Source organism: Pelodiscus sinensis, chromosome 1, assembly GCF_052426305.1.
Source record: "Pelodiscus sinensis isolate ZL-2025 chromosome 1, ASM5242630v1, whole genome shotgun sequence".
In the NCBI taxonomy this organism is placed as follows: domain Eukaryota; kingdom Metazoa; phylum Chordata; order Testudines; family Trionychidae; genus Pelodiscus; species Pelodiscus sinensis.
This window is the reverse complement of record NC_143052.1, coordinates 113,059,338-113,084,142: the sequence shown is the minus strand read 5'-3', so window position 1 is coordinate 113,084,142 and position 24,805 is coordinate 113,059,338. Positions and strand designations below refer to the sequence as shown.

General features: G+C 43.6%; 1 protein-coding gene across 6 annotated transcripts in view; it reads right to left on the bottom strand.

Annotated features, from left to right (window-relative positions):
• Positions 1-24,805, bottom strand: part of CALD1 (caldesmon 1) — a 246,686-nt gene that overhangs the window by 185,365 nt on the left and 36,516 nt on the right. The window lies entirely within an intron of this gene.

The following is a 24,805-nucleotide window of genomic DNA, read 5'->3' as shown; positions in this document are numbered from 1 at the left end:
TCAATGGGATTTCTGATAATGGGGACTTGGCTGCAAAGGCAAAGTTGATATTGGCAGGGAAGCGAGTCATCCTAAGGTATTAAAAGAACAATGCCACCTTGGCTATGCTGAAGGGTTAGTCTGCCTCTCCCAGATCATTTCCTATGAGATCATATTCACACTTGGGAACAGAAGGGCCAGATTTCAGGAAGCTTGGAAGCCTTTCAAGGATTACATTAACAAGGTGCATGCTGTTCTTTTGAAGTTATCGTACGTCAGTTCCATTATTGTCCCGTGCCCTTATTTCAGATGATCTTAGCCTGCATAATATTACAAAATCCCTTTTGTATTTTTTCTCCTAACATATTTTTCTTTATTTTTAAATTGTTCAGTATGGATAGGGCATTTATTTTATTTATTGATCAAGGGGGTGGGTTTTTCTCAGCAAATATTTTTAAGCTATTCATTGAATAAGTTATTTGGGGAGGGGAAAGTGACATTTGTCAAAATATTTGAGGAATATTAGTCAACCAGCTCTAGTGATGGGTCTAGTTCCTCAAATAAGTGAAAGTTTGAAATTTAAGCCATAAAGACAAGGGAACTCCCTTTAGTTTCTTTTTTAAAATGCAAAGTGTTTTATATAATGTGCTGATCATCTTGCAACAACCAAAAATATATAAGCTAGCAGAGGAACAAATTTGCGAATATGCTGCAAATTTTTGACCTTTTCTGAATACATCAAATGTACTTTTTTCCAAGTCAATCCAAGCACTGGATTCCTGAACTTTCTTTCCCATTACAATCTGATAGGAAATGATCTGGGAGAGGCAGGCTAACCCTTCGACACAGCCAAAGTGGCATTGTTCTTTTAATATACTATAGGATGACTCGCTTCCCTGCCAATATCAACTTTGCCTTTGCAGCCAAGTCCCCATTTTCAGAAATCCCAGTGATTTCAGTAGGGTTTCTCTAGTGTGTAAAAGATTTACTAGAGCAAATTAGCGGCTGCATTAGTCATATAAGACTTAGAGTCGCATTTTTATTTATTTATTGCACATTCTGGCTCTGTCCCGCAAATTCATGTGCATGAACTGACACCTGCACCAAAGCATGGAAGAACCCGTGCAGAATCCCATTGACTGCACAGACACAGAGATTAGTCTGCTGTGGACCACTGAAGATGAGATTTTGCGGAGATACAGTTGCATGATCAGGACCTTAGGGAAGAACCATTCTTGGATAGTGAAAATTCAGCCCTTACAAGAAGTCAGCATAAGACTATGCAACACTTATTTTCTACATAGGCCCATTTTGAGGACTTATATATCCCTTAAGCTCTGTGCTGGCCCCTCATTCTAAATGAGTGAAGCAAAGCTATCCTGCACGCATCTATTCATTATTAACAGGACCAAATTCTTCCCTTAGTTAATCATACATAGCTCTAATAAAGTAACTTTCAACAATAATCTTCAAAGTAAAGAAAGCATCTTTCTCACCACTGGAGAAACTGAGGCACAGAGGTGATGTGATTTGCCCAAGGTCACCCAGACAACAAGTGACAGAGCCAGGAGTAGAATCTAGGTCCCAGACTAGTGTTCAGTTACCACATTAGGCTGCCTCCCTGCAATGCAAGTGAACTTAATGAGGTTGCACAGGTGTAATGAAGGTATATTCTGGATCACCGTGATTAGAGATGGGGATGTAATTTATTTAATGTAAGATTCCTCTAGCTTCAAACCAATGTCTGTTTTATACTGGGAGGTGATTGGAACTAGAAGACCTGGATACCTCACAGGGTAGGTATTCTCCCAAAATTTATTATTATTAATTTATCATTGTTACTACGGTATTAACTTTTTAACAACATTGTGTTTGCCATACAAGATCCAGAATCAAAAATGGCCTCTTCTGCATCCTAGTGTGAAAGATAATTCTGACAAGGTCTCTGATAGGAATTTACGAACGAGGATTGCTCATCGCTAACTATATATCTCCTGCTCCGACAGTAAAACCTCTGGCCTTAACATTTGTTTGTTACATGCTTTGGAAATGCTTTGGCACTTCTCTGGCAGCATAAGACCATTATGCTCTGACAGTGCTTCCTTCTGTTAACAGTCTCAAAATATACAGCCCAGAGGAGGAACACTTAGACCTCATACACTACAAATACAGACAAGTTTGTCTGAAGGCATCTGAAGGCTTGGATTTTTCCTAAAGTATTACCCTTACTGAAATAACTAGCTCTCCAGCAGTCCAGGGTGCAACTTCAGAATATTCAACCACCCTCAAAGATAGATCTTCTCTTACTTCTGATGGAGGTGATCTTGTGCACAAGAGTGGCCTTTGTGCTGTATTATCCTAGAGACACACTACAGAGATAGAAATCTGTCTCTTATACTTATCAATGTGCAGTTGAATGTAAGGTGTGTTAAAGAAGCTGACCTGTTGCAACAAATTAGTCCTTTTAGCTTTATATTACTTCTGTCTTTTCACAATAGCCCTCAGTTCCCTTCTTTGCCAAACTCTGATCCCATCTTCTCTTGAAACATGCACTGGTCCATGTTCACTATGTCCTGGAAAACCCCATATACTGTGGGGACAGGTGCATAGGACTGGCTATAGGAACCCTAAATACTCAGAGAATTGCCATCTCCTGCCTTAAGCAACAGCACAAAAGGCACTTATGAGGGCCAGTGTTAATAACTCTTCAAGTTTTAGGGTGCTCTGGTCACAGCAAGAGAAAGAAACATTGGTTTTACTGACTAGAAAACCACCATGAAAAAAATTATCTGGATTTGTTATAACCCAAGCTATTTCAGAACTGGATGTGAACTTCTGCCTGCTCTCATACCACGGGAGCCTGAATGGGCTTTCAGTCCTCAGCTCTGCCACGGACACTCGTATGAGATTGATGCAGGGCTGTCCACAGAGACTTTTTACATGGTTCCACTGGAACTGGAGCCAGGCCTGTTGGGGCTTGTAAAGTGCCATAAGTTCAGGAGCTGTGGAAACAATTTGTATGGGGTGACAGAGAAGAAGGGGGTGTCCTGAAAGCTAATGAACCACACTATAAATCCTCTATATGATGTAAACCACGTTGAGCCAGGGGGTGAAGCAACACCCCTCGATCCAGCGCCTAAGGCCATATCATTTATTTAACGCTTCTTACTTTTTCCTTCTGTTGCAGGCCGTAGCTTTCACTGTAGCGGGTCTCTTTGGGTACGTCTAAACTACATGCCTCCGTCGACGGAGGCATGTAGATTAGCCAGATCGGCAGAGGGAAATGAAGCCACGATTAAAATAATCGCGGCTTCATTTAAATTTAAATGGCTGCCCCGCTCTGCCAATCAGCTGTTTGTCGGCAGATCGGGGCAGTCTGGACGCGCCGCGCCGACAAAGAAGCCTTTCTTGATCGGCACAGGTATGCCTCGTGAAACCAGGTTTACCTGTGCCGATCAAGAAAGGCTTCTTTGTCGGCGCGGCGCGTCCAGACTGCCCCGATCTGCCGACAAACAGCTGATCGGCAGAGCGGGGCAGCCATTTAAATTTAAATGAAGCCGCGATTATTTTAATCGTGGCTTCATTTCCCTCTGCTGATCTGGCTAATCTACATGCCTCCGTCGACGGAGGCATGTAGTCTAGACACACCCTTTATGTGACTTTGATTGTCGTCATCATCAGCATTGCTTTATTTGTGGTGAGGGGAGAAATGGGACCTGGATTTGAGTCTTCGAACCAGGCCCGCAACACCGTTGGCATGGCCTTTCTTCTGTGACAACAAGCATCAACTCTGGTCATATCGCCAGGCAGGATCAGATCAGTGGTTCATCTAGTCCAAAATCTTATCACTGACAGTAGTAAATACCAGCTGCTACAGAAGATGATGCAAAAATACCCAACCCACCCAAAAAAACAATAACAAAAAAAACAACAACAAAAACCTGCAAGTAGGCAGATGATAAATCCCCAGAGAAAACATCTTCCTAACCATCAAGTCATAGACTGGCTTATTCCTGAACCTTTACTAATGTAACTCTGGATATTCTTACTATTGATATAATGCCCCATCACTTTTTAATCCATGTGGCAATACAAATGCTATGCATGATGCCATGATCTCTCAAGTGAGTATGGAAGGGGTTCCCCCTCACTTCAAGTAGTTTGTGCAAATCCCCCTCACACACTTTTTTGGGGGCAGAGGGAGGTTCAGAGAGCAGTATCAAGTGTTAACACATCAATTCCCTGGAAGTCAGTACTGCTGAAGCAAACCCACCTGGCAGCCAGAGTTGCTTTGGAAAGGATTTATTCCATCTCCCCATACTTCTTGTTAAATTAGAACTTGCTTGAACCTAGAGCAGTGGCTCCCGACCTTTTCGAGGCAATGGACCCCTTTTCAATCTATTCAAATTGTATGACCCTCCTCCCCCAAAAAACCAATATAGCCGTGCCTGCAGCCTGTACATCCCTTAGACCACTCTGCTTCCCGAGTGATTTTCCCTCAGCCCATTGGGGAAGCAGCACAGGCTGAGGGACATGCTGGCTGCCAGCATAGAGCTTCTCAGCTCCGCTCCATGCAGCCCCCCCTATAGTACCACAGGTTGGGAACCACTGGCCTAGAAAACTGAATCACTGGCTTTGCTTCATGCCCCACAATATCACTACTGTAACATCGTATAACAGTCTCCATAATCATAGCCTGTCATGGAGGAGACAACTGTGACAGTTGAACTGGAAATAATTACCTCAGTATGTGCATGAACATGTGCAAATACATGTTCCTGCAAGAGGACATGCACATTTAGGGACAATTAAATCCTCATACACGTAGGGAGAGACCCTCCCCTCCCATTATGGTAATATACAGAGGCCAGAAATGGCCCGTTGCCAAATGTGGAGAGAAATCCCATAGCACAGACACTGCCTGAGACAGCCTTAGGCTGCTTGCATCGGTCACCTTACAATTCCTGGGACAGGGACCATGCTGGAGGTAAGAGAAGAGTCATGTTAGAGGGGAGAGATTCTGGGTGCATTTTTTTTGTGAAAAACATAATTTGGATATTCTAATGAGGGAAATCCAATGAATGTATTTCTCATCGTGAATGGAAAATGAGGTGCATGTTGGGGCCTGACCTCTTTAATGATATAGTAATCACACAGGTAAATAATCTAATTGCATTAATCTTGTGGGGTTTCTTAAAACAGTGTTTTAAGAGGTCCTCTTCTATACTCTATGGTACCTCTAGAAGAAAAGAAGCATTCAAGTGAATCTGGTAAGGTGACCTGACATCAGAGAGATAATACGGAGTGCTTTTTTATGAGTGATATAAAGTGATTGCTGGAGATCAGAAAGCTTCCTTTTGGCTGTCTCTTCCTTCTCTTCTCTTGTCACATTTCTGACCCTGAACTTTGATCAAAACTAAGCTCAACCCTGAAGCAGATCGTAGTACCCATTAGAACCGAAGGAATATATTCTCTAGTAGAAAACAAATACAAATGTTAACAATTTACTCTATATTCACTATAGACCTAAACCAAGAGTTGCAGAGAATCTTCAATTCCCAGGAACTAAACTGGTACCTAAATCTTTTAAGCTTGGCTAAATATTAAGCAGATAGAAGTGTTCATTGGTGGGGCTTAACACAGCATCATTATTGCAATAGTTTTAAGGTGGGGATAGCTTCAAAACACAGAAAACCAGATCACAAGTCCTGCTATTGCTACTCTGCATTGTCCTGGCAGCATAAGGCAACTGCAAAAAAACAGTTTATCCAACTATTTAATGATTCTTTACTGAAAATTCCTAAATGGCAAAAGGCAGAAAAAGCAGATTGTATGCCACCCATCCTAGCTCCCAGCTCTTGCACCGTGGCTAAGTGGAAGGAGGTACAGCCTGGGAAAGGGTGCATGTGTGAGTTTCAGACCTATCACCATTTTGTCTGAGATATAAATTGTTGTAAAAATAAAATTTCAGTAAATTTCAAAAGATGTCATCACTTCAAATCAAAAAAGGATTTTTTCAATCAAAACATTACAGCAAATTCAACACGCTCTCAAAATGTTTGTTGACCAAAATCTATATTTTTGACAAAATATTTCGTCTACGTCTAGTAATGATTATTATTCAATGGCACAACTTAGAACAGTCCTAAGGGTGTTCTAAACAGTAATTGAGGAAGACCCCAGAACCCATTAACAATAGGAATAGAGAAGTTTAAAAAGATCAGAGCCAAAAATCTGATAATCAAATTGGAAGGATCAATATGAAACTGCAAATCCTTCTATGCCTCCATGATTCTCTTCACAAAATTATCTGAGGGTATTCTTTATTTGTTTTGGCTGTGGCCCATCATGATCTCCTGACTGAGGCTGTTTGCCCAGTTGCTGGTAAGAAGCAGAAATGGGTACAAAAATGTTAGACTTATTCTTCATAATTGCTAGAGATCATTTGCATAGATTTTGGTGGGGGCGAGGGAGTGTTCTTATAAAGTGCTATTTAATTAGATAAACATGCAACATACTTTTCCTCTTGTCTCCTACATACAAGCAGTGGCTGTATTTTAAAACATCCATGCAATTATCTGGTTTGAGTAGGAGACTTAACAAAACTCTCCAGACTTCAGAGAAAAAACCATGCTACCACAAATTGTGTTTTATATTTTCCCTACATTTCTTTTTAAACTCGCAATGCATTGGTATTTTCCAGACAGCACTGCCAGGCAAAGGAATGCTTAAAAGGATGGAGTGTGTGTTTGAATGGTGTCTAGTTCATAGAAGGCCTGGGTATGCCCAGCCACAAAGAGAACACACAAAGAGAAGTTTCCCTGTACCATTTCTAGATCTCCCCATACTTTGGCTAGGCACAACTCAAATCCAGCACTCCACAGAGCAACTACCTCTCCATAATTTCATAAGCCAGCCCAAAGGAAATGGTAGGGCTATAGCTGACTGAGGAGACTGTTCATATAAGAGCCTGCATGCTGCACCCCAGGGCCGGCCTTAGGCCGATTCAATCTATTCCCCCGAATCGGGCCCGCGCCTAAGAGGGTCCCGTGCCCAAAAGCCGCGGTCCCCAACCGGTTGATCGCGATCAACTGGTCGATCGCAAGGCCTCGACCAGTCAATTGCGAGGTGTTCAGGGGATTCCGGAAGTGCGCTGGCCGCTACCCTCCCACAGCTCTGTAGTGTGCTGGGCACGTGGCAGGGGGTGTAGGCCCAGAGGAGGAGTGCGGTGCCGGTGACTTCCCTGCAGCACCGTGACTGCAGGACTCAGGAGGGGTGAGTCAAGTGCAGGGATTTTGTCTGCCCTGAGGGAGGGGGGGTTTGACCCCGCTGTGGGAGGGGGGGTTTAGCCCTGGCCCCCGGGGCAGGCACAGGACTGCGAGAGGGGTTTTGGATGTGCCGCGGGAGGGAGATTTGGCCGGCTTTCCTCAGGGGGAAGGGGGGCAGAATCCTGGGAGGAGGCTATGCAGGGGACTCTCTGCCCTCACTCCCCTCCTGTTCCCTCTCCCCAGCTGCAGAAACCTGTCCCCAATGGCCCCCTGTTCTCTCTCCCCTCTCCTTTGTTCCCTCTCCCCAGCCGCAGAAACCTGTCCCCAGTACTATGTCCCCTGCTCCCACCAACACAGTTGGGGCCACACTAGTGAAGCTTGGTGGGGTGGGAGGTTTTGGGGAGGAGGTTTTTTTGCATCTCACTTGTGTGGCCCCAACTGACTTTTCTGTGGGTCAGTGACCCTGACTCAAAACAGGTTCCCTTCCCTTCTCAGAAATAAAGACACTGCAGAAACTTTTTGTGTTTGACATAGTATTTTATTTAAAAATGAAGCCTGGCCAACAACCCCCCAATTGGGGCCAAGCCCCCATCTGGCCACAGCATCATTGCACTCCCCTTTCCCCCAGACCCTACATCTGAAAATCAGTTGTAAAACTATCAAAACAAATAATTTTCCTAATATGAAAGTGAAAATCTATAATTAATATTCTTTTAGAACATGGTGACTTCTATCAATGGGTGTGTCTAGACTACATGGCTCCGTCAACAGAGCCATGTAGATGAGTTAACTAGGCATAGCAAAATGAAGTGGTGATTTAAATAATCACTGCATCATTTACGTCAAAATGGCCGCCACGCTGTGCCAATCAGCTGATTATCGGCACAGCGCGGTAGTCTAGACGGGGGATCAGCTGACCCCAGAACCTTCGTGGTCAGATCCTGTAAGCCTCGTTTCACTGAAAGATTCTGCAGAACAAAAAGCAAGGAAGATAAAGTTTTAAAAACATATAGGTGAGGTGTACAATAAAGTCCCTCTTAACCAACTTGATATCATATATATAGTAGCCCAGTGTCTGTGCGTCTGTAACGCTGACGTACACGGCCATACCCCCTGGCCGTATAAGTCAGTGCCCCGCCCCCTTTCCCCTCGGTCTGTGGCGGTTCGGGCCGCAGGGCCCCCCGGATACTCCCCTCACCAGCGCTGTTTCCCTCCCCCCTTCCTCCGGCCCCCCCATATTCCCCTCCAGCCCCACAGCCCCCAATCTCTCCCCCCAGCTCTGCTTTCCACCCCCTTCCGGCCAGCCCCGCCCCCTTCCCCAACCTGTCTGGTGCGCTGTGGCGCGCTGTGCCACTCCCAGTTGAGCAACGCTCCTGCCAGGCCCTGGTGGGGGAGCAAGCGGTGGCAAGCAGAGCTGGGGAAGATTGGGGGCTGTAGGGGAGGATGGGGGGGCCTGGAGGAAGGGGGGAGGGAAGCAGACCGGAGGGGGGGGAGGTGCAGCCATGGGCCACTTGCCGCCGCTTACTCCCCCGCCGGGGCCCAGCTGAGCGCCGCTCAGGTGGGCCCGGTGGAACAGGAGGGGGGGGCGGAGAAGTGACGTACATGGCCCCCCTTTCCTCCTCCTGCCGTGGCGCTGAGTGGTGTGCCCCTCAGCCAGGCCGCCGCGGGGGGCGGGGCGGTCACGTAGACAGCCCTGCCCCCTGGCCATGTATGTCACTGCCCTGCCCCTCCTCTCCTGCGACAGCCCAGCTGAGCACACAACACTCAGCCGAGCCACCACGGAGGGAGGGGAAGGGGGCGGAACAGTGACGTACATGGCCAGCGGGTGGGGCCGTGTACGTCACTGACCCCCTTCCCCTCCCACTGTGGCACTCAGCTGAAGGGGAAGGGGAAGGGGAAGGGGAAAGGGAGCGGGAAGAGACGGAGGGAAGAGAGAGGCAGGAGGAGGAGGAGAAGAGAAAGAAAGAGATGGAGAGAGAGGCAGGAGGTGGAGCAGAGCTCGGGGGAGGGGAGGAAGGGAGGGGAGGCAGAAGAAGAGAGAGAGAGCGCTCAGGAGAGAAGACCTGAAAATCCTGTCTTATGATGGGCTAATTGGCTAGTTTATAATATGATGCAATGTACCGAAACACGTGTGTGTGTGTGTGTGTGTGTGTGTGTGTGTGTGTGTTTTGCTCAACAAAAAATCCTGGGTGCCGGGGCCCCGTCAAAACTGTTCGAATTGGGCCCCACACTTCCTAAAGCTGGCCTTGGTGCACCCTCGTAAGAGTGCGAGGGCACTCCAGGAGGCGGCTTTCCTCTCTGAAACACAAGGTCTTCAGGAACTTCAGCAACAGGAGTGCAGATTCACACTGCACATTACTGAAGTTTAACTCTGAGGTAGAATTTACTCCATTCTCTGCATCGTATGTCTCCCTTTAAAACTGATGGACATTGGTGTTCCTATCTGACAGTAGATCTGAACCCCTCATGATACAATGCAAAAAGTACATCCATTAATGCAGTGTTACGGTTCAAATAGCAAGCATTCCAAAAATCAGAAAATTCTAATAGTTCACTGTCCTGCAAGAGTAACTCAGCCACAATACTTTAACTCAGCCTATATATTTTAATGGTCTACGTCTACATGAATAAGAAATAACACATTAAAGTTTACATACAACAAAGAAAATCTGAATGCAAAGCAAGTCAAGGGCACAGTATGACTGAGTTATAAGCCTTAACATTTCGAATTTCTGATCTTCTGAGATCTTGCTGTTTCAGTTACAAAGAAGCTTCAAAGCTAGCTTCTTGTTGGGCTTGAACCCAAAAAATGTTAACTTACATGTCTGGCACTTAGCCTAGCTTCTCAATTATCTGGACAGTATTATACAGCTAATATGATCAACAGGCTGAATTATTTTCCAGTAAATTAGGCAAGACATACTTTCTTACCATATCCAGACGTTTATAATTTTTCACTTATTCTTTTTGCTTGAATAAACTAATTTATGGTGGCCAATGCAAGGTAATTCTGTGTCACCCTTCTTTTGTTTGTTTCCCTGTTATAGTGTTGCATGCTATTGTGAGAGGTCTAAATTCAGCAAAGTATTTATGTATGTCCTTTACCAGCTCTTCAGGACAACTCACACACTTTAAGTTAGGTGCATGTTCAAGTACTTTGCTGATTCAAGGCTCACGTGAATATACAAACTATTGTTAAGTGCTTGGTTTTATCCTATATGCTTGTTTTATTCTGTAGCCTACAAGAGTAAGCAGGAAAAGATATGCATGTCAGTTACTGTAAGGATTTCCCAATAAGGGTACGTCCAGACTGCAACGCTATTTCGGGATACCAGAGGTATCCCAAAATAGCTATTCCACATTGTCAAGGGGTACACCCCTGACGGGAGTTGCGCCCCCTTCTACTGGCCCGTGTCTCGGTCCCGGCCCTTCTCTCAGGGCATATACAGTACCCAAAGTCCCCAAAAGTCTCGGCCCCTCTCTCAGGGCAAATATGGTATTCCCAGAACTAGCACCAAGCCCAGGCCCCTCTATCAGGGCATATATGGTCTCTGTGGCCTAGCTCCAGAAAAAGCCTCTCCTGGCCAGCGTGTTTGCCCCGGTTGCAGAAAGAGGTGGTAGGGGGACCCGGGCCCTCCCTCTCCACCGGGTCCCAGCCCAGGGTCCTGCAGGGGTTCTTGCTCCTGCTTGCTCAGTGGAGAATCCAGCCGATATGCACCAAGCGGAGTTTGCAAGTCCTTGCCCTGGGCTGCTTCCTACCACTCTGGCCCTGGCTTCAGCTGCCTCAGGAACACCGGGGCTGCAGCCTGGGCTCTCCTACTCTCAGGCTGCCTCCTCTCCTGCCGTGCTCCCTCAGTCTTTATATACTGGCTCTGCTGGGAGCATGCCCAGCAGGGCCGGAAGGGTGGGGCACTCTCAGCCAGCTGGGCCTGGGCTACTCCCAGCCCGGCAGTGCGGGACCTGCTCGCCCCGTCACACACATCTTTTGAACCAGCCCATTATTTTAAAAAAACGAGCTCACTACCTGACATCCCTGTAATCCTCGTTCCACAAGGGATAGCAGTTTATTGTGAAAGTTGGCACAGTGTAGACAGTGCCAAATATTGAAATAAGATACACAATTGAGCTATGTAAATTGCATATTTTATTTTGACCGATGGGTGTAGTGTAGATGCACCCCATGACTCCATTGCCATAAAAATCAATGGTTGTATTTATGCTACATATTCTCCATTTTAGAAGGGAATTATGTATTTTTTACCTAGATATGTAAAAGATGCAGACTATGCCATTATTATCCAATGAGAATTTCTCTCTGAAAGTAGACTATATTGAGACAGCCTTCTCTAAAGCTTTAGAGATGAGAGCATGAGATTGATTAGACAAGATCTGGACTAAAGGATGATTCAAACCACTTACCAGAATACAAAACTTTAACTTTTATGTTATTTGATATAACAGCCTATAAACTAATTAGAGATTCAAGAGTGAAATAGCTGAACTCATCTGGCTTACTTGACTATTTCAGGTGGTCTTTAAAAAGCCAGAGTTCATTTACTCTAGCAAAAGTATTCTTATAACATCTCTCACCAGTGCACTGAAGTACCTAGTAAACTGTTCTGGACAAGTAGACATCAGACTAGGGAGTATGTATGCATGCATTCAAACAATAGTAAATAAATGTAGTCATTTGTTGAACTATATCCCTTCCCAGTCTCTAAAATGTGCCATTTGCATTTTTATATAATTGTACAAGCTAAGCTATTACCTCTTCTGAATTCAGAACCAAATCATTTTCCATTTTCATGTGCAAACTAATCTGAATCTGGTTTTTCCATTGCTCCATTCCAAGCCGAAAGTCTGTTCCCCATAGGAAGAGGAAAATGATCATTTTGAGAAAATAATCAAGTCATTAAGGCTTAGATCACAATGCATTAGTCAAACATTTTTGAGAAATTCCTTTCCTTTAATTTAACTTGACCACTATGATATGCAAGCTGGGTTCTGCGGGTTATTTTGGCAAGCAGTAGCCTGCTTGCTGTAAACATTGTACAGCACCATAGTTCTTCTGCTGTGTTGCTTGGCACGCAAGCATCGCGTCTCTCCCCTACTACTTCAGAAAGAAATACATGTCATGCTAAAAAAAAATAGGAACAGTAGAGGTGGTCTCTCCTACGCTACTTAGGCTGCACACCACTCTTGCTAATGAACTAGATACTGACAAACATCATCTGCATGAATACAGCATCTAAGTCACTGCTGCCTTATTCCAGTTTTATGTAAGAGTAACTCAAATGATTTCAGAAGAGTTCTCATCCAGTTATAAAACTGGTCATGCTGTGGTGAATCAGGCCTATGCTCTGCAGAAGAGGAGCCACAGGGTTCATTAGCATCTGTTTCAGCAGGGCAAGACCATAAGAACTGGGTTCCTCTTGCCTCCACAACTGTTCTCATTTTGGGGGGTTAGGTCTACTGGACAATGCAGACCATGACGGCAGCCTGTTTCTGTGGGCCACACATAGCCCAGCCCACAGCATTAGGTATGAGAAGAAGAAAAGAAAAATTATTTTGCCTAAATTATATGGTAAATGCATGTAAAATTTAAGCCTACATTATGGTAAGCCCTCCATGTGAATGAAAAGGGGAGCTTACCCAGTTCCTTCTGCTTGTTGCACGTCTATGTAAGGGGAGCTATGCTCCATCCATTTGCTCCCTGCACATAAATGTGGGTATCTAATGCTGACAGTAGTTCATTATGTCCCAGAACAGAAAGTTTCACTGTCTCTTTCCATAACAGCCAGAAGAGAAGGTCAACAGAAAGCATGCACTGCTTTTGGTCCCGCTTAATTCCCCAGTCTCCTGGAGGTATTGTATCAGAATCAGCCAGATCATCTCTGAGGACTATCATTGTGGTCTTTGCCCTAACCCCACTCCCAAGCAATCTTTGATGTAAGAACTAGATCAGATCACCTGAGCTGTGAAGAGATTAAAATAGCTCACAGTTCCCTCCTAAAGACTATCAAAGCACCTTACAAACATACAGTAGACTGGAATACTCCATAAGTATTATGGTGGAGTCAAATCATTTCATCTACTATTTAAGTGCAACTACTTCTCAAGCTAATGTGTCACATTTCCTCTACCGCCATTTCAGACAGGACCATGACATGGGAACATTTGTAATTTAGGAAATAGCTGCTCCTTTCAGGCACCACTGAGCCTCACACACGCACGCACCCAAAGAAGGCCATATGTTACTTTACACATTTTTTCCCTAATATCAGAGTTCCATGCCTTTCTTCAGAGGATTGAAAGGCAGAGATTCTGGACATTTTTGTGGGACAACAGCATTGGGCAGCCAGCCAGTGTGTGAGCCAATATATCAGCAATAAATTTATACCTCAGAGAAATGAGGACTCTGGTGAAAAAAATTATTTAAAATAAATCAGCAAGACTTTTCTTGACAAATCTGTCATGATGGTCACAAAGGTGGTACTTTACTTTGAACAACTTCTCTGGAGCATGTATAGCACTCATTCCATACCAAGCTGTAGACCCCACCATGCAGGGTCTGCTGGTTATGTAAGTACCCCTGCTTTCATGCATAATTATAAAGTCTAAAGAGTCCTGGCTCCACATTTAAGACTGCCATTAAGCATTCTATATTAGAGCTGAACATGTAGCTCTTTCTTAATTCTGTGTTTCTTCATTTAACCCTTCAGGGAAGACTATAGGGATAGATCTCTTCAAATATTCAGAATAAAATGCAAACCATGGGGAAATTCTCCTAGCCTTAGGTCTCATTACAATCTTCAAAACCAGTCCGAGTTAAAAAGGTAACTTGAGCTTTTTTAACAGTTAGCAAGAGTGATTTATAATTTAACAAGTACGAGTGCAAGGTGTGGGGAGAGGAACATCAAAACCTCAGTTTTGGAGATCTTAAGTTTAAAAAAATAGATAAACATCCATGCATGGATTTAGAAAGACTCATTGAATATGGGGATAGATTGAAAGAACTAGGTCATCAGCAAAAATGGAGATGTGGTCAACGCCACGTCTGCAAATAATAAGTATTAAGCTTAGTTGGCATACTTTGTTTTATTTAACTGAGTAACTTACTTTGATCGGTCTTATCACTTACAACCACTAAAATCCTTCTTTTTATATTTAATAAAATTGCTTTTGTTTATTATTAAACCCAGAATATAGAATTGTTACCAGGGGAGGGGAAAATCAACTGTGCATATCTCATTGATAAAGGAGAAAACAACTCACAAGCTTGCTTTGTATAAAAAACTTAAATGCAGAGTAAGATGGATTATCTGGGATTCAGATCCCATTGGGGCTGTGCACCTGGGTGTAGTGGCAAATCTCTGTGCTCTCTGGCTGTGCCTAGACTGGCAAGTTTTTCTGCAAAAGCAGCTGTCTACACTGGCCGCTTGAATTTCCGCAAGAACACTGACTTCCTACAGTCTGAAATCAGTGCTTCTTGCGGAAATACTATGCTGCTCCCATTCAGGCAAAAGTCCTTTTGCACAAAGCTTTTGCGCAAAAGGGCCAGTGTAGACAGCTCAGATTTGTATTGCGCAAAAAAGCCCTGTGAAAATGGCGATCGGGGCTTTTTTGCGCAAAAGCATGTCTAGATTGGCAGTGCTTTTGCGGAAAAGCGTCCGTGCCAATCTAGACGCTCTTTTCTGCAAATGCTTTTAACGGAAAACTTTTCCATTAAAAGCATTTGCAGAAAATCGTGCCAGTCTAGACATAGCCTCAGTGTCTGTGTTGTGACCCTAATTCTGTGCCACTGTTCGGGGAGACCAGAGATTCCAGCTCAGCAGGACAGAATGGTAGGGCACTCCAGAGAGCACGTAGGCGGGCTCAGTAATAGGATTGGCCCATCAGGTGACAGTCTCAAGGGGATCTCTGTGACAAAACCCATTGCAAGAAGCACCTAGAAATAGAGAGTAAAAGAGGAAAAGGAGGGGAGCAATGACGGACAGTTAGTGATTGCCCCTGCAATGGGGAAAAGGAAAGAGAAGAACTTTTTCAAATCAGATACTGAAGGAGTGATCAGCGTGGAAGGAAGAGGTCCATGTGGAAATGAGGACAATAAAATTTGGAGTGGTGAACAGTGTCAGATGCTGCTGACAGGTCAAGAAGCATGGAAATGCAATAGAGGCCCTGGGACTCAAACAGGAGGAGGTCATTAGAGATTTTAATGACAACAGTTTCTGTGGAGTGTCAAGAACAAAAGATGAACTGGAGGTAGGGCTCAAGAATGGAGTTGGAGGAAAGCCAAATCAAAGCTGGATTTCCAGACAAGATGTTCAATTGGTTTGGATGTGAAGGGAGACAGAGCATTAGCTGGCTAAACAGGTGTGGTCACCAAGGGTGTGTCTACACAAAGTTATTTCGGAATAATGGCCGTTATTCCAAAATAACTATGTGAGTGTCTACACGGCAATTCCATTATTTCAAAATGATTTTGACATAACTGAAGGCTTATTCCGACTTCTGTAAACCTCATTTTATGAAGAAAAATGCCTATTCCAAACTAGCTATTTCGAAATAAGGCGTGTGTAGATGCTCCACTGCCGCTATTTTGAAATAGCCCCTCACCAGGCCCTTTCTAAGTAATTTCTTCTGCGGCTCTAAATCGAGATAGCATGTCTATATTAGAATAGCCTGCCTTGGACTAATTTTGAGACTTCCCTGCAGTGTAGACATGCTATTTCAAAATAAGCTAATTCAGAATAACTATTCCGGAATAGCTTATTCCAAAATAACTGTACAGTGTACATGTAGTCCAATAGACTACAAAGGCAGCACATGATGACTGAGACCAATCTGGTCCTTAGCTCCCTTTCACATAGTATGTTCTTGCTAAAAGTAGAAATTGCTTGCACTCGGCACCAAACATATGACCCATTGGTTGGCCACAGAAACCATATATACACATACATGTAGAACATGTCTGCAGTGATTTTGGCTCCTACATAAGTAAGTAAAGGAGGGCTCATTGAGCAATTTCTCTGTGACTGTTTATATGAGGAAGAATCCTGGAAGCTAACAACCATTCTGCATTTCTGGGGTTTTTTTATCCTTTTTTGGCATGCACATGTAGCCAGTATTTGTTCAATACTAAACACCTCCGGATTCCCAAAAGAGCCACACTGTAATGCTTCCAGAAAACAGCACACCTACCTTAAAATAGAATAAAACCAGGCCGGGGGAGAGGGTCTTTGTTTGGCCTAGGAAGATTTATTCCTTTTCAACATTACTTCTGCTCCTCCCCACTCACTTCATCCCCTTCCTCCATCGCTAACTCTCCCCTACCTTCACTCACTGTCACTGGGCTGGGGCAGGAGGTTGGGCTTCAGAAAGGGCTGTGCACTCCAGGAGGGAGATGGTGTGGGACGGGACTCAGGACTGGGGTAGAGGACTGGGGTGCAGGCTGTGTGAGGGAGTTAAGGTGCGGGAGAGGGGTGCTTCCCTCTGGCCGTTCCCAGGCAGTGGCAATCTCCCTGGTTTTGCACACCTCCCAAAAGTGGCCACCACGTCCATGTTCACTAGCACGGTCCCTGCAGCTCCTATTGGCTGCAGTTCCTGGCCAGTGAGAGCTGTATAGTTGGTGCTCATGGTGAGAGCAACACGCAGGGCCTCCCTGGCCACTGCTGCACCTAAAAGCTGAACATGGTGGCAGCTTCTGGAGCCATGCAGAGCCAGGGCAGGCAGGGAGCTTGTGTGATCCCACACACACAGCACCGCTGCACAGATTTTAATGGCCCAGTTGACACCAGGCTCCTATTTGAAAGAGCATTCCAGTTGAAAACTAGATGCCCAACAATCTTAAGGAGAGGTGAGAGCCAAGAGCTGTTTCTGCAGCAAACCAAACAGCAAGTGTGACCAGGAGTGGGTAGAGATTGCATTAGATTGATTCAGTAAAGCACAGAAATCTTGTTGACTTCAGTGGGATCACTCACATGTTTACATTTAAGTACTTTGCTGAACAGGGCACTACTCATTCCACGAGGAGTACAGCTAGTTCGGATTAGGAAGCCTAATCCGAACTAGCTACTCCGTGCCGCGTGTAGCCGCGCGGCACAGGGTTCGAACTGCCGGCATTTAAAAATGACGCCGGCCGGCTTCATGCAAATGAAGCCCGGGAAATTCAAATCCCGGGCTTCATTTGCAATTGCGGTATGCCTACATTACCCTCCTACTTCGAATTAGGAGGGTAGTGTAGACATACCCTAATGGATTATGTTCATTGTGTAAACAATATAGTTTTATAAATTATTTTCTCTTTGTATCATACACAGAGGTTTCTGAGAAATGGTGGGAGGTTGGTTTTTCTCTCCTCCTTTCTCCTATCATGCATCAGAAATCCCATTTTCCACTACTGATTGCCTTATTCTTAATGTTGACATTGAAATTGAACTGTGAAAGGGTAAGTACATTTCAATCATTCTATTAAGCTTTTAATCAGTATATGGCCCTATTATATGCTCAAGCTCAAAATATAGTACATTTTTAATCAAGATTTTCAAAAGTGACTATTAGTGATTTTCTGGGCACCTAATTTGTGAAATCTTAAAGGCACTAATTTCCGTGAAGGTCCATCAAGCTAGCGTCCCACAACTATTAGTCATGACTGAAAATCTAGGCCTGGGCTTTAGCCCAGGACAATAATTTCGAATGGGGGGGGCACTCCAAGATTTTGGTATGTGGTCAAGGGCTGCACTTCTATGTAGGGGGTGTGAGATCTGGGCTGGAGGTTGAGTGAAGAAGGGAGCTTGGGGTAGGGGACTGGGGTGCAGGAGAGGGTGTGGGAGGGAGTTTGGGTGAAGGAGAGGATTGTGACCTGGGGCAGGGGGATGGAATGTGGGTGCAGGAGAGGATTGTCGCCTACGAGAGGGGTGTAGGAGGAGGTGCAGGGTCTGGGAAGGAGTTGTGACCTAGAGGAGGTGGGAAGAGGGGGTACAAAGAGTTTGGGTGGTGGCCTGGGGCAGGTAGTTGGGGAGAGAGAGGGAGTGGGGTGGCAAAGGCAAGCTGTGGCTGGGAGGTGCTTACCTCCCTCCCTAGCATCCAGAGCACAGAGCAGTCAGCTGTTTAAAGTGGCAGGAGCTGTTCATGTTTCAAGGTCCCGGCAAAGTGGCCACAGTTGACCCACCCCTGTTTTAGCCTTTTACAAGAAATGTGTCCCTCTCTTCCTTTAGAAGGACAGATGTGAAAGAGTACATGGAATATTTTTATAAACTATTATTATCTAGAAGAGTGTAAAATATAAATTCATTGGGGCTGTGCTTGACCTTAAATGTACTTTTCACTATTTATGTTATTTATTTTTTCCATTTCACTCATCTTGGACAATGACTTTCGACTGATCAGACACACTTTTAGTGAAATCCTAACACACACATCCATTAAATACAACAGAAGTGTTGGCACTGACTTCAGTGGGGGCCTAGATTTCACCCTGTAATTTTCATGCACTAATTACCACTGTAGCCAAAGATCTGTCTTTCTTGGGTTTTGAAAAGTTTACTTTTAAAAATAGTTATTCTCACTAATTTTCTTTAAAGAATAAGCAAACATTTTAATTCGTATTAAAGTTTGTGAAACTCCTTTTTTCCACCCTTAAGAAAATAAATTATTTTATGCTCTTTACGCTAAACTATTTTAGAGTTGGAGCCAAAGCCTATTGAAGTCAGCGGAAAGACTTCCATTGACTTCAGTGAAACTTGGATCGAGCCCTTAGTCCTGCAGACACCTAAGAACAAATGTTATCAATTATGCCCTCATATCTTTGTTTTTGTAATGCAGGCAGCACTGCCCATTCTATAGAACAGAGTTCATGACCTTCCCCTCTCTATACAGTCTAAGATTTCAGCTTTATTAAACCAACTGCAGCCCCTTAGAAGGATTCTTTTCAGTGGACGTTATGAAAAGTAAAATATGTACTTTCACATCATAAAAAAAATACATTTTGTTCCACTTTAGAATACAAGATTAAAAATGAGTAGCGTGAACAATAAAAATGAAAAATTTATAAGACTTTAGCCAATAAAGTGTTATGCTCTACTGAGGTATGTTTTTGGTAGATTTTACTTGTAAAAACGGAAAATCTCTCATATCTAAGCTAAACCAGCTTTTTTGACATACTTTAACTTCTAACTACCTTACATATATGCAATAGATGGATCCATTCATTTTCTTTATGCGAACAATCCAAAGCAAGCAGAAGAAAGTGCATTACAGTTAGTGTAAGTGATTGAGAGTTATGTATCAAGTGTTCCCTTCCCAGTGTCATGTATGACACTGGGCAAATCAGTAAACCTCCGCATCTCAGTTTCCCCCCATCTTTAACAGATGTAAATACCCTATATTAAATGGTATTACATAATTAATTCACCTCTAAAGTGTTCTGAGAGATCTAATTCAGGGGTTCTCAAACTTCATTGAACCGCAACCCCACCTATGACGGTAAAAATTATTACATGACCCCAAGCGGAAGACCTCTGAGTCCCACCACCCAGGCCTGAAGCCCTCAGGCTTCCATTTGGACCCCAGACAGAGGGATTTGGGCTTTGGCTTTGACTCTGGGCAGTGGGGCTCAGACTTCATCTTTGGCTCCAGGCCCTAGCAAGTCTAACACCAACCCTGGTAACTCCATCAAATGAGGGTCGTGACCCACTTTGAGGTCCCGACCCAGAGTTTGAAAACCACGGATTTGGACAAAAAGTGCTTTTTATGAAAAAAATAAAATAAAAAGTAAAGTACTCGCTGTTCCAATAGCAGAAATTTTTTTCAAGTAGTATTTTATTCCCAAAGCAAATTAGCCAGTTGATTGCTTGGGCAAAGTCAGTCATAAGTTCTGTTCCTTATATTTAAATAGGTATTCAAATGCTGTATTTCTTAACTTTTGAACAGAATGAATCCTTAGCATAGCAACTACTCCATCTAAAATAGATTTTGAAACCGAACAGCCTTACATCTCAGGAAACTGCAGAATATAACTTTTTATTCACTGTCCTTAAGGGGGAAGGCTATTCTGTTGCAGTCAATATTTATTGTTTACTGATGCTCATGATCTGGCCAACAGAAACCTTTTCATCTGCATGGAAGCAAACATATTAATGGAATTTTCCATATGCCAAGACCCCCATTTCCAAGGCCACAAAAAGACTTCCCAATATGTGTGAGGAACAAATCAGTTCCTGCATGTGAGTCTCTCAAAGAAAAAAAAACACACAGATGTGTTTAAAACATATCTAATTCTTAACAAGGAGTTAGAAGTAACAAGAGAGATTGTCATCCTTTTTCCTCCTGGCACCATCTTCCTTGTTTGTCATACACCATTGTGCTCTCATTCTGTCATGTGTCATAAGAGTCCTTGGTGCCCCCATCTTGTGCCGTTTCAGCTATTGCCTCTATGTGATGGATTCCCATTTCTATCACTCTACCTCCTCTGTCCTCCTCCTCTGTCCTGCTCTGCATGTTCAGCTGTTCTCATGTTTCATCTTGGATGACCTACCAACCATTGCACACTCAGTCTTTCCAAAAGCCAATATATCTTTCCTCTCTTATGCCTCCCTTTTTTATTCCACTGGACAGATATGGTACCCTTCCCTTCTCCTAGGCTTTCAACTTCAATGTCCTGTCCAGTTTCTCTCTCCTCCCCAATTCACTGCAGAAAGTGCCCCTGCTTTTCTTGCATTCTCCACCCTGTCTTCAGATTATTACTTGAGCGTGAGGCTACTTCATTTATAATGCTAGTGGGTACCTTCAGAAAAGTGATGTCAGCTGTTTTTAATGAGCCTTCTCAGCTTTCCCAACCCTTTTATCCAAAATACTGATTGAACCTCTGTAGTTCGTCACTCTTCGGTCTGGCAACATCTGTTCAGCATGATTTTAGATAGCAGGATGCCCACTTACCATGTATGTGGCCAAATTTCCCATAGTCTCAAAGTTTATTTACAGCCACCTGTCCAGCTCTCTGTGGTCTGAGTTATTTAGCTCTAATTTACCTTTAAATGTCTTTTAAGAGCCCAGTAAGCAATGGAAGTGTTGGTAATGCTGCTAGACAATATTGATCTCCTGTGGTTCAGTAAATTCTCTGGTTCAGCACTTGTCAAGTTCCCAGGGTGCTGGACTAGAGAGTTCAACCTATAGATAGTACAGAAACTTCCACTGCTGAAGTCACCTTCCTCTCCTGATAGTACCCTTCTTGCTCCAGGCTGCGGCTACAGCAACAAACCTGCCAAAGTTTTTGAAGAGTTCTGAACATTTTGATTGTACACACATTGTGCTAGAATTCAGCTGAAAACAGGACAGCAAGTAATTGAGCCTAAAGATAAATAATTGATGTAACATTTTAGTACTTTATGCCCGTAGCAAAAACAGTGCCATTTTATGGGTTGCACAAATCTCTGAAGTGAGATTTACTTCTTCCCTCCTGTATGTGCTAAATATTGTAATGAATAGCTAAGAGAATTCTAGATGTTCTATTACATTATGGACATGCCCACTCCATTGCAAAATATTAAGAAGTGGTGTTGTGCAACAAGTAAATGATAGTCAAAAAAAGTTTGGAACTAACATTTTTGGGGAGAAACTTGTTCTAATGGGTCTACTATATCTGAACTTTCCTGTTACGTAGATTAATTTTTCTTCCATTTGTCAGTGAAATATTGCTATAAATGGTTCAGCCAACATTAACTTGGACCAAAAAGCTTTCAAGAAAAGAACAGTTCATTCAGAATGGCTTTTACCGTATTTTCCGGCGTATAAGGCGACTGGGCGTATAAGACGACCCCCTAATTTTCTAGTTAAAAGATAGGTTTTGTCTTATACTCGCCGTATAAGACTACCCCCCCTTAAGAGACCAACCGGCAGCGCCCCAGCACCCCTCCGCCTCCCCGGCTTTGCTCCCGGTGTCCCTGGTCTGCTGGGGACCGTCTCCAGCAGACCAGGGACACCGGGAGCAAAGCCTCTGAGGACGCCGGCAGCGGGACAGCCGCGGCGCGCCTGGGCTGCCCCGCTGCCCGAGCCCCTCCGCGGCTTTGCTCCGCGTCTTCCTGGTCTGCAGACCAGGGAGACGCGGAGCAGCTTTTCTCGCCCCGGAGTACACGGGCGGCGGGACCGCAAGGTCCCGCAGTCTGTGTCCTCCGGGGCGAGAAAAGCCCCGTTCGAACCTGCAAGTCGGGGACTGCCTGTATACCCGGCGTATAAGACGACCCCCGATTTTTGGGGGGTGTTTTTTAGCATAAAAAGTCGTCTTATATGCCGGAAAATACGGTAACTGCACAGCTTACTGGTTAACTCCTGTCCCATTTTTTAAGGCACAGACCCTCTAAGTCATGTTTCAATAATGTCAGCCTTTGCGTTTCTCCCATACAAGCTTGGTATTATCTTCCACATATTGAGTTATTTGTAGCTTAGCTTTCCAGATGTTTCAAAACAACTTTCGAATAGCAACTCCTCCAGGCAGAAGCTTTAGCAAAGCAATTAAGAATCATTAGGATTACTATAGGAATTTTAATTAAATACATTTCCATTGGGGCTTTATTGCACCTCCCCCCCTCCACCCACACACACACCCTTGAGATGGCAATAGAAGGGTTCCAATGTATATAATGGCTTTCCTCTAAACAATGAGTATCCCTATTTGCAACTTTGCATTGCATATTCTCTTAGGCACAGCATATTTTGTGGATTATGCAAAAAAGGAAAAACTGTTGCAATGTGGCACCCAGCAGAGAGGACCTTAAACTTGCTGGGCAAACAGTATGAAAGCATTTCTCAAAGGTGGTGGAGTTACAAAATGACCTACAAGGAGTGCACATTATATTAGTAACATAGGTGCATTATTATTTCGTGCATTCACAACAGTTGTCTTTAAAAAGGTCATCATTACCCACAGCTAACAAACAAGTACAAGATGCTTTCTACAAGTTGCAAGATGTGTTAATCCACATATATGCTTATTATGTCACCCCAGTTATGGGTGGCATGAATGTCCACTTTGGCAGTCACAGTCTTGGATATGGACATTGCATGAGTAAAACGTGTAACTGAGGGGCGGCCAGACAGACAGTGAAAAATTTCTGTACTGTGTATAATCTATGCAGGGAGAGTGAGGGAGGAGATACTTTTCCCTCCTCACAGGAAACACAAACTAACATGGAAGTCAAATGATGGAATTACTGAGGTACAGTGGGATCACACTGCTGTTAGCAGACTGCAGAAAAGATCAATGCTAGATAAACACTCTCTTACAACTGCGAACATAGGAAGCGACCACTATCCTTGTCACCATAATGGTGAGTAAAATTAAAAAGACAAGTTATTTTAAAAAAGTAATTGAAATGGATGCAATGAAATGGCCTGATCCAGAAATCAGGACAGAATATACAATCCAGCTCTCTCTGATTCCAAGAGCAGTGGCAAATGAATGATGAGATAGGAAGAATGAGCTCACTACGGATGTCTGTCAGGAAGCTGCCACATATCCACTTGGGCCAAGAGGATCAAGGACAGACAAATGGATACAGCCATACACATGGTAATTAACTGGGGAAAAAAAAGCTAAAAAATAAGACAAGCACAGGTGATACAATAAGAACATCATAATATACTGCAATGGAAATATGAAGGGTGAAAAAAGTAAAGAAATTTTGTCCAGAACATAAGAGAATAGCATGAGAGAGAGACGGAGACGGATACAGAGACAGAGAGACATACCAAAGAAGCATTTATGAAAAACAAACATTAAGAAACTGTTCCAAGTAAGGGACTATCCAAGTAAGGTTCTAGATTCACAGTGGCAACAGAAGAGCGAAAGATGGAACATTAACAGCCATGGAAGCAAAACAAAAGGAATGATGGCAAGAATGTTTTAATGATGTACTCAACCAGTCAGATCCACCAATTCCAATTGATGGATGTGAAGAAGTTGGCGAAGAATTAAAATCTCATGCCTAGAAATTTCAAAAGCAGAAGTGGAAACAATTCAAGCAAGTTGAAAAAACACAAAGAACTTGTCAATATAAGATCACTGTTAAAAATGTTTGAAACTGGGAATAATCCCACTGGAATTACAGGTACTATGTTAAGGGAAAAAACTTCTTGTAATGAGTAAGGAGTTACAGAAGCAAACAGACTGTATTTTACTGACATTTGACCAGATCTTGCTATTTATTCGTATGTTAAATTTCCCTGGTCCCCTTTTATTAACTTCAGAAACGAATTTCCAGTCTTCTTGTGAAAAGCAGGTGGTGTGGATAGGAAAGGGTAGTCTTCTCCTCCATTTCAGTATGTTTGCATATTTATTTTAGTTATCTAACATGTTCTCTTTGAACTTAAGAAAGTGAACTAAACAATTAAAATTTGTAAATTATGGTACATGAGTACTTGCATAATTTCTGCAATCACTGAGTAAAACCCAGGAAAATCTTAAAACATCATTCTTCCACAGTTTTTCAGTCTATCCAAGTGGGTGGATAAATGTAAATATTTGACAAGTCCTTATATTTCCCTTTAAGGATTCAAACTCAGTG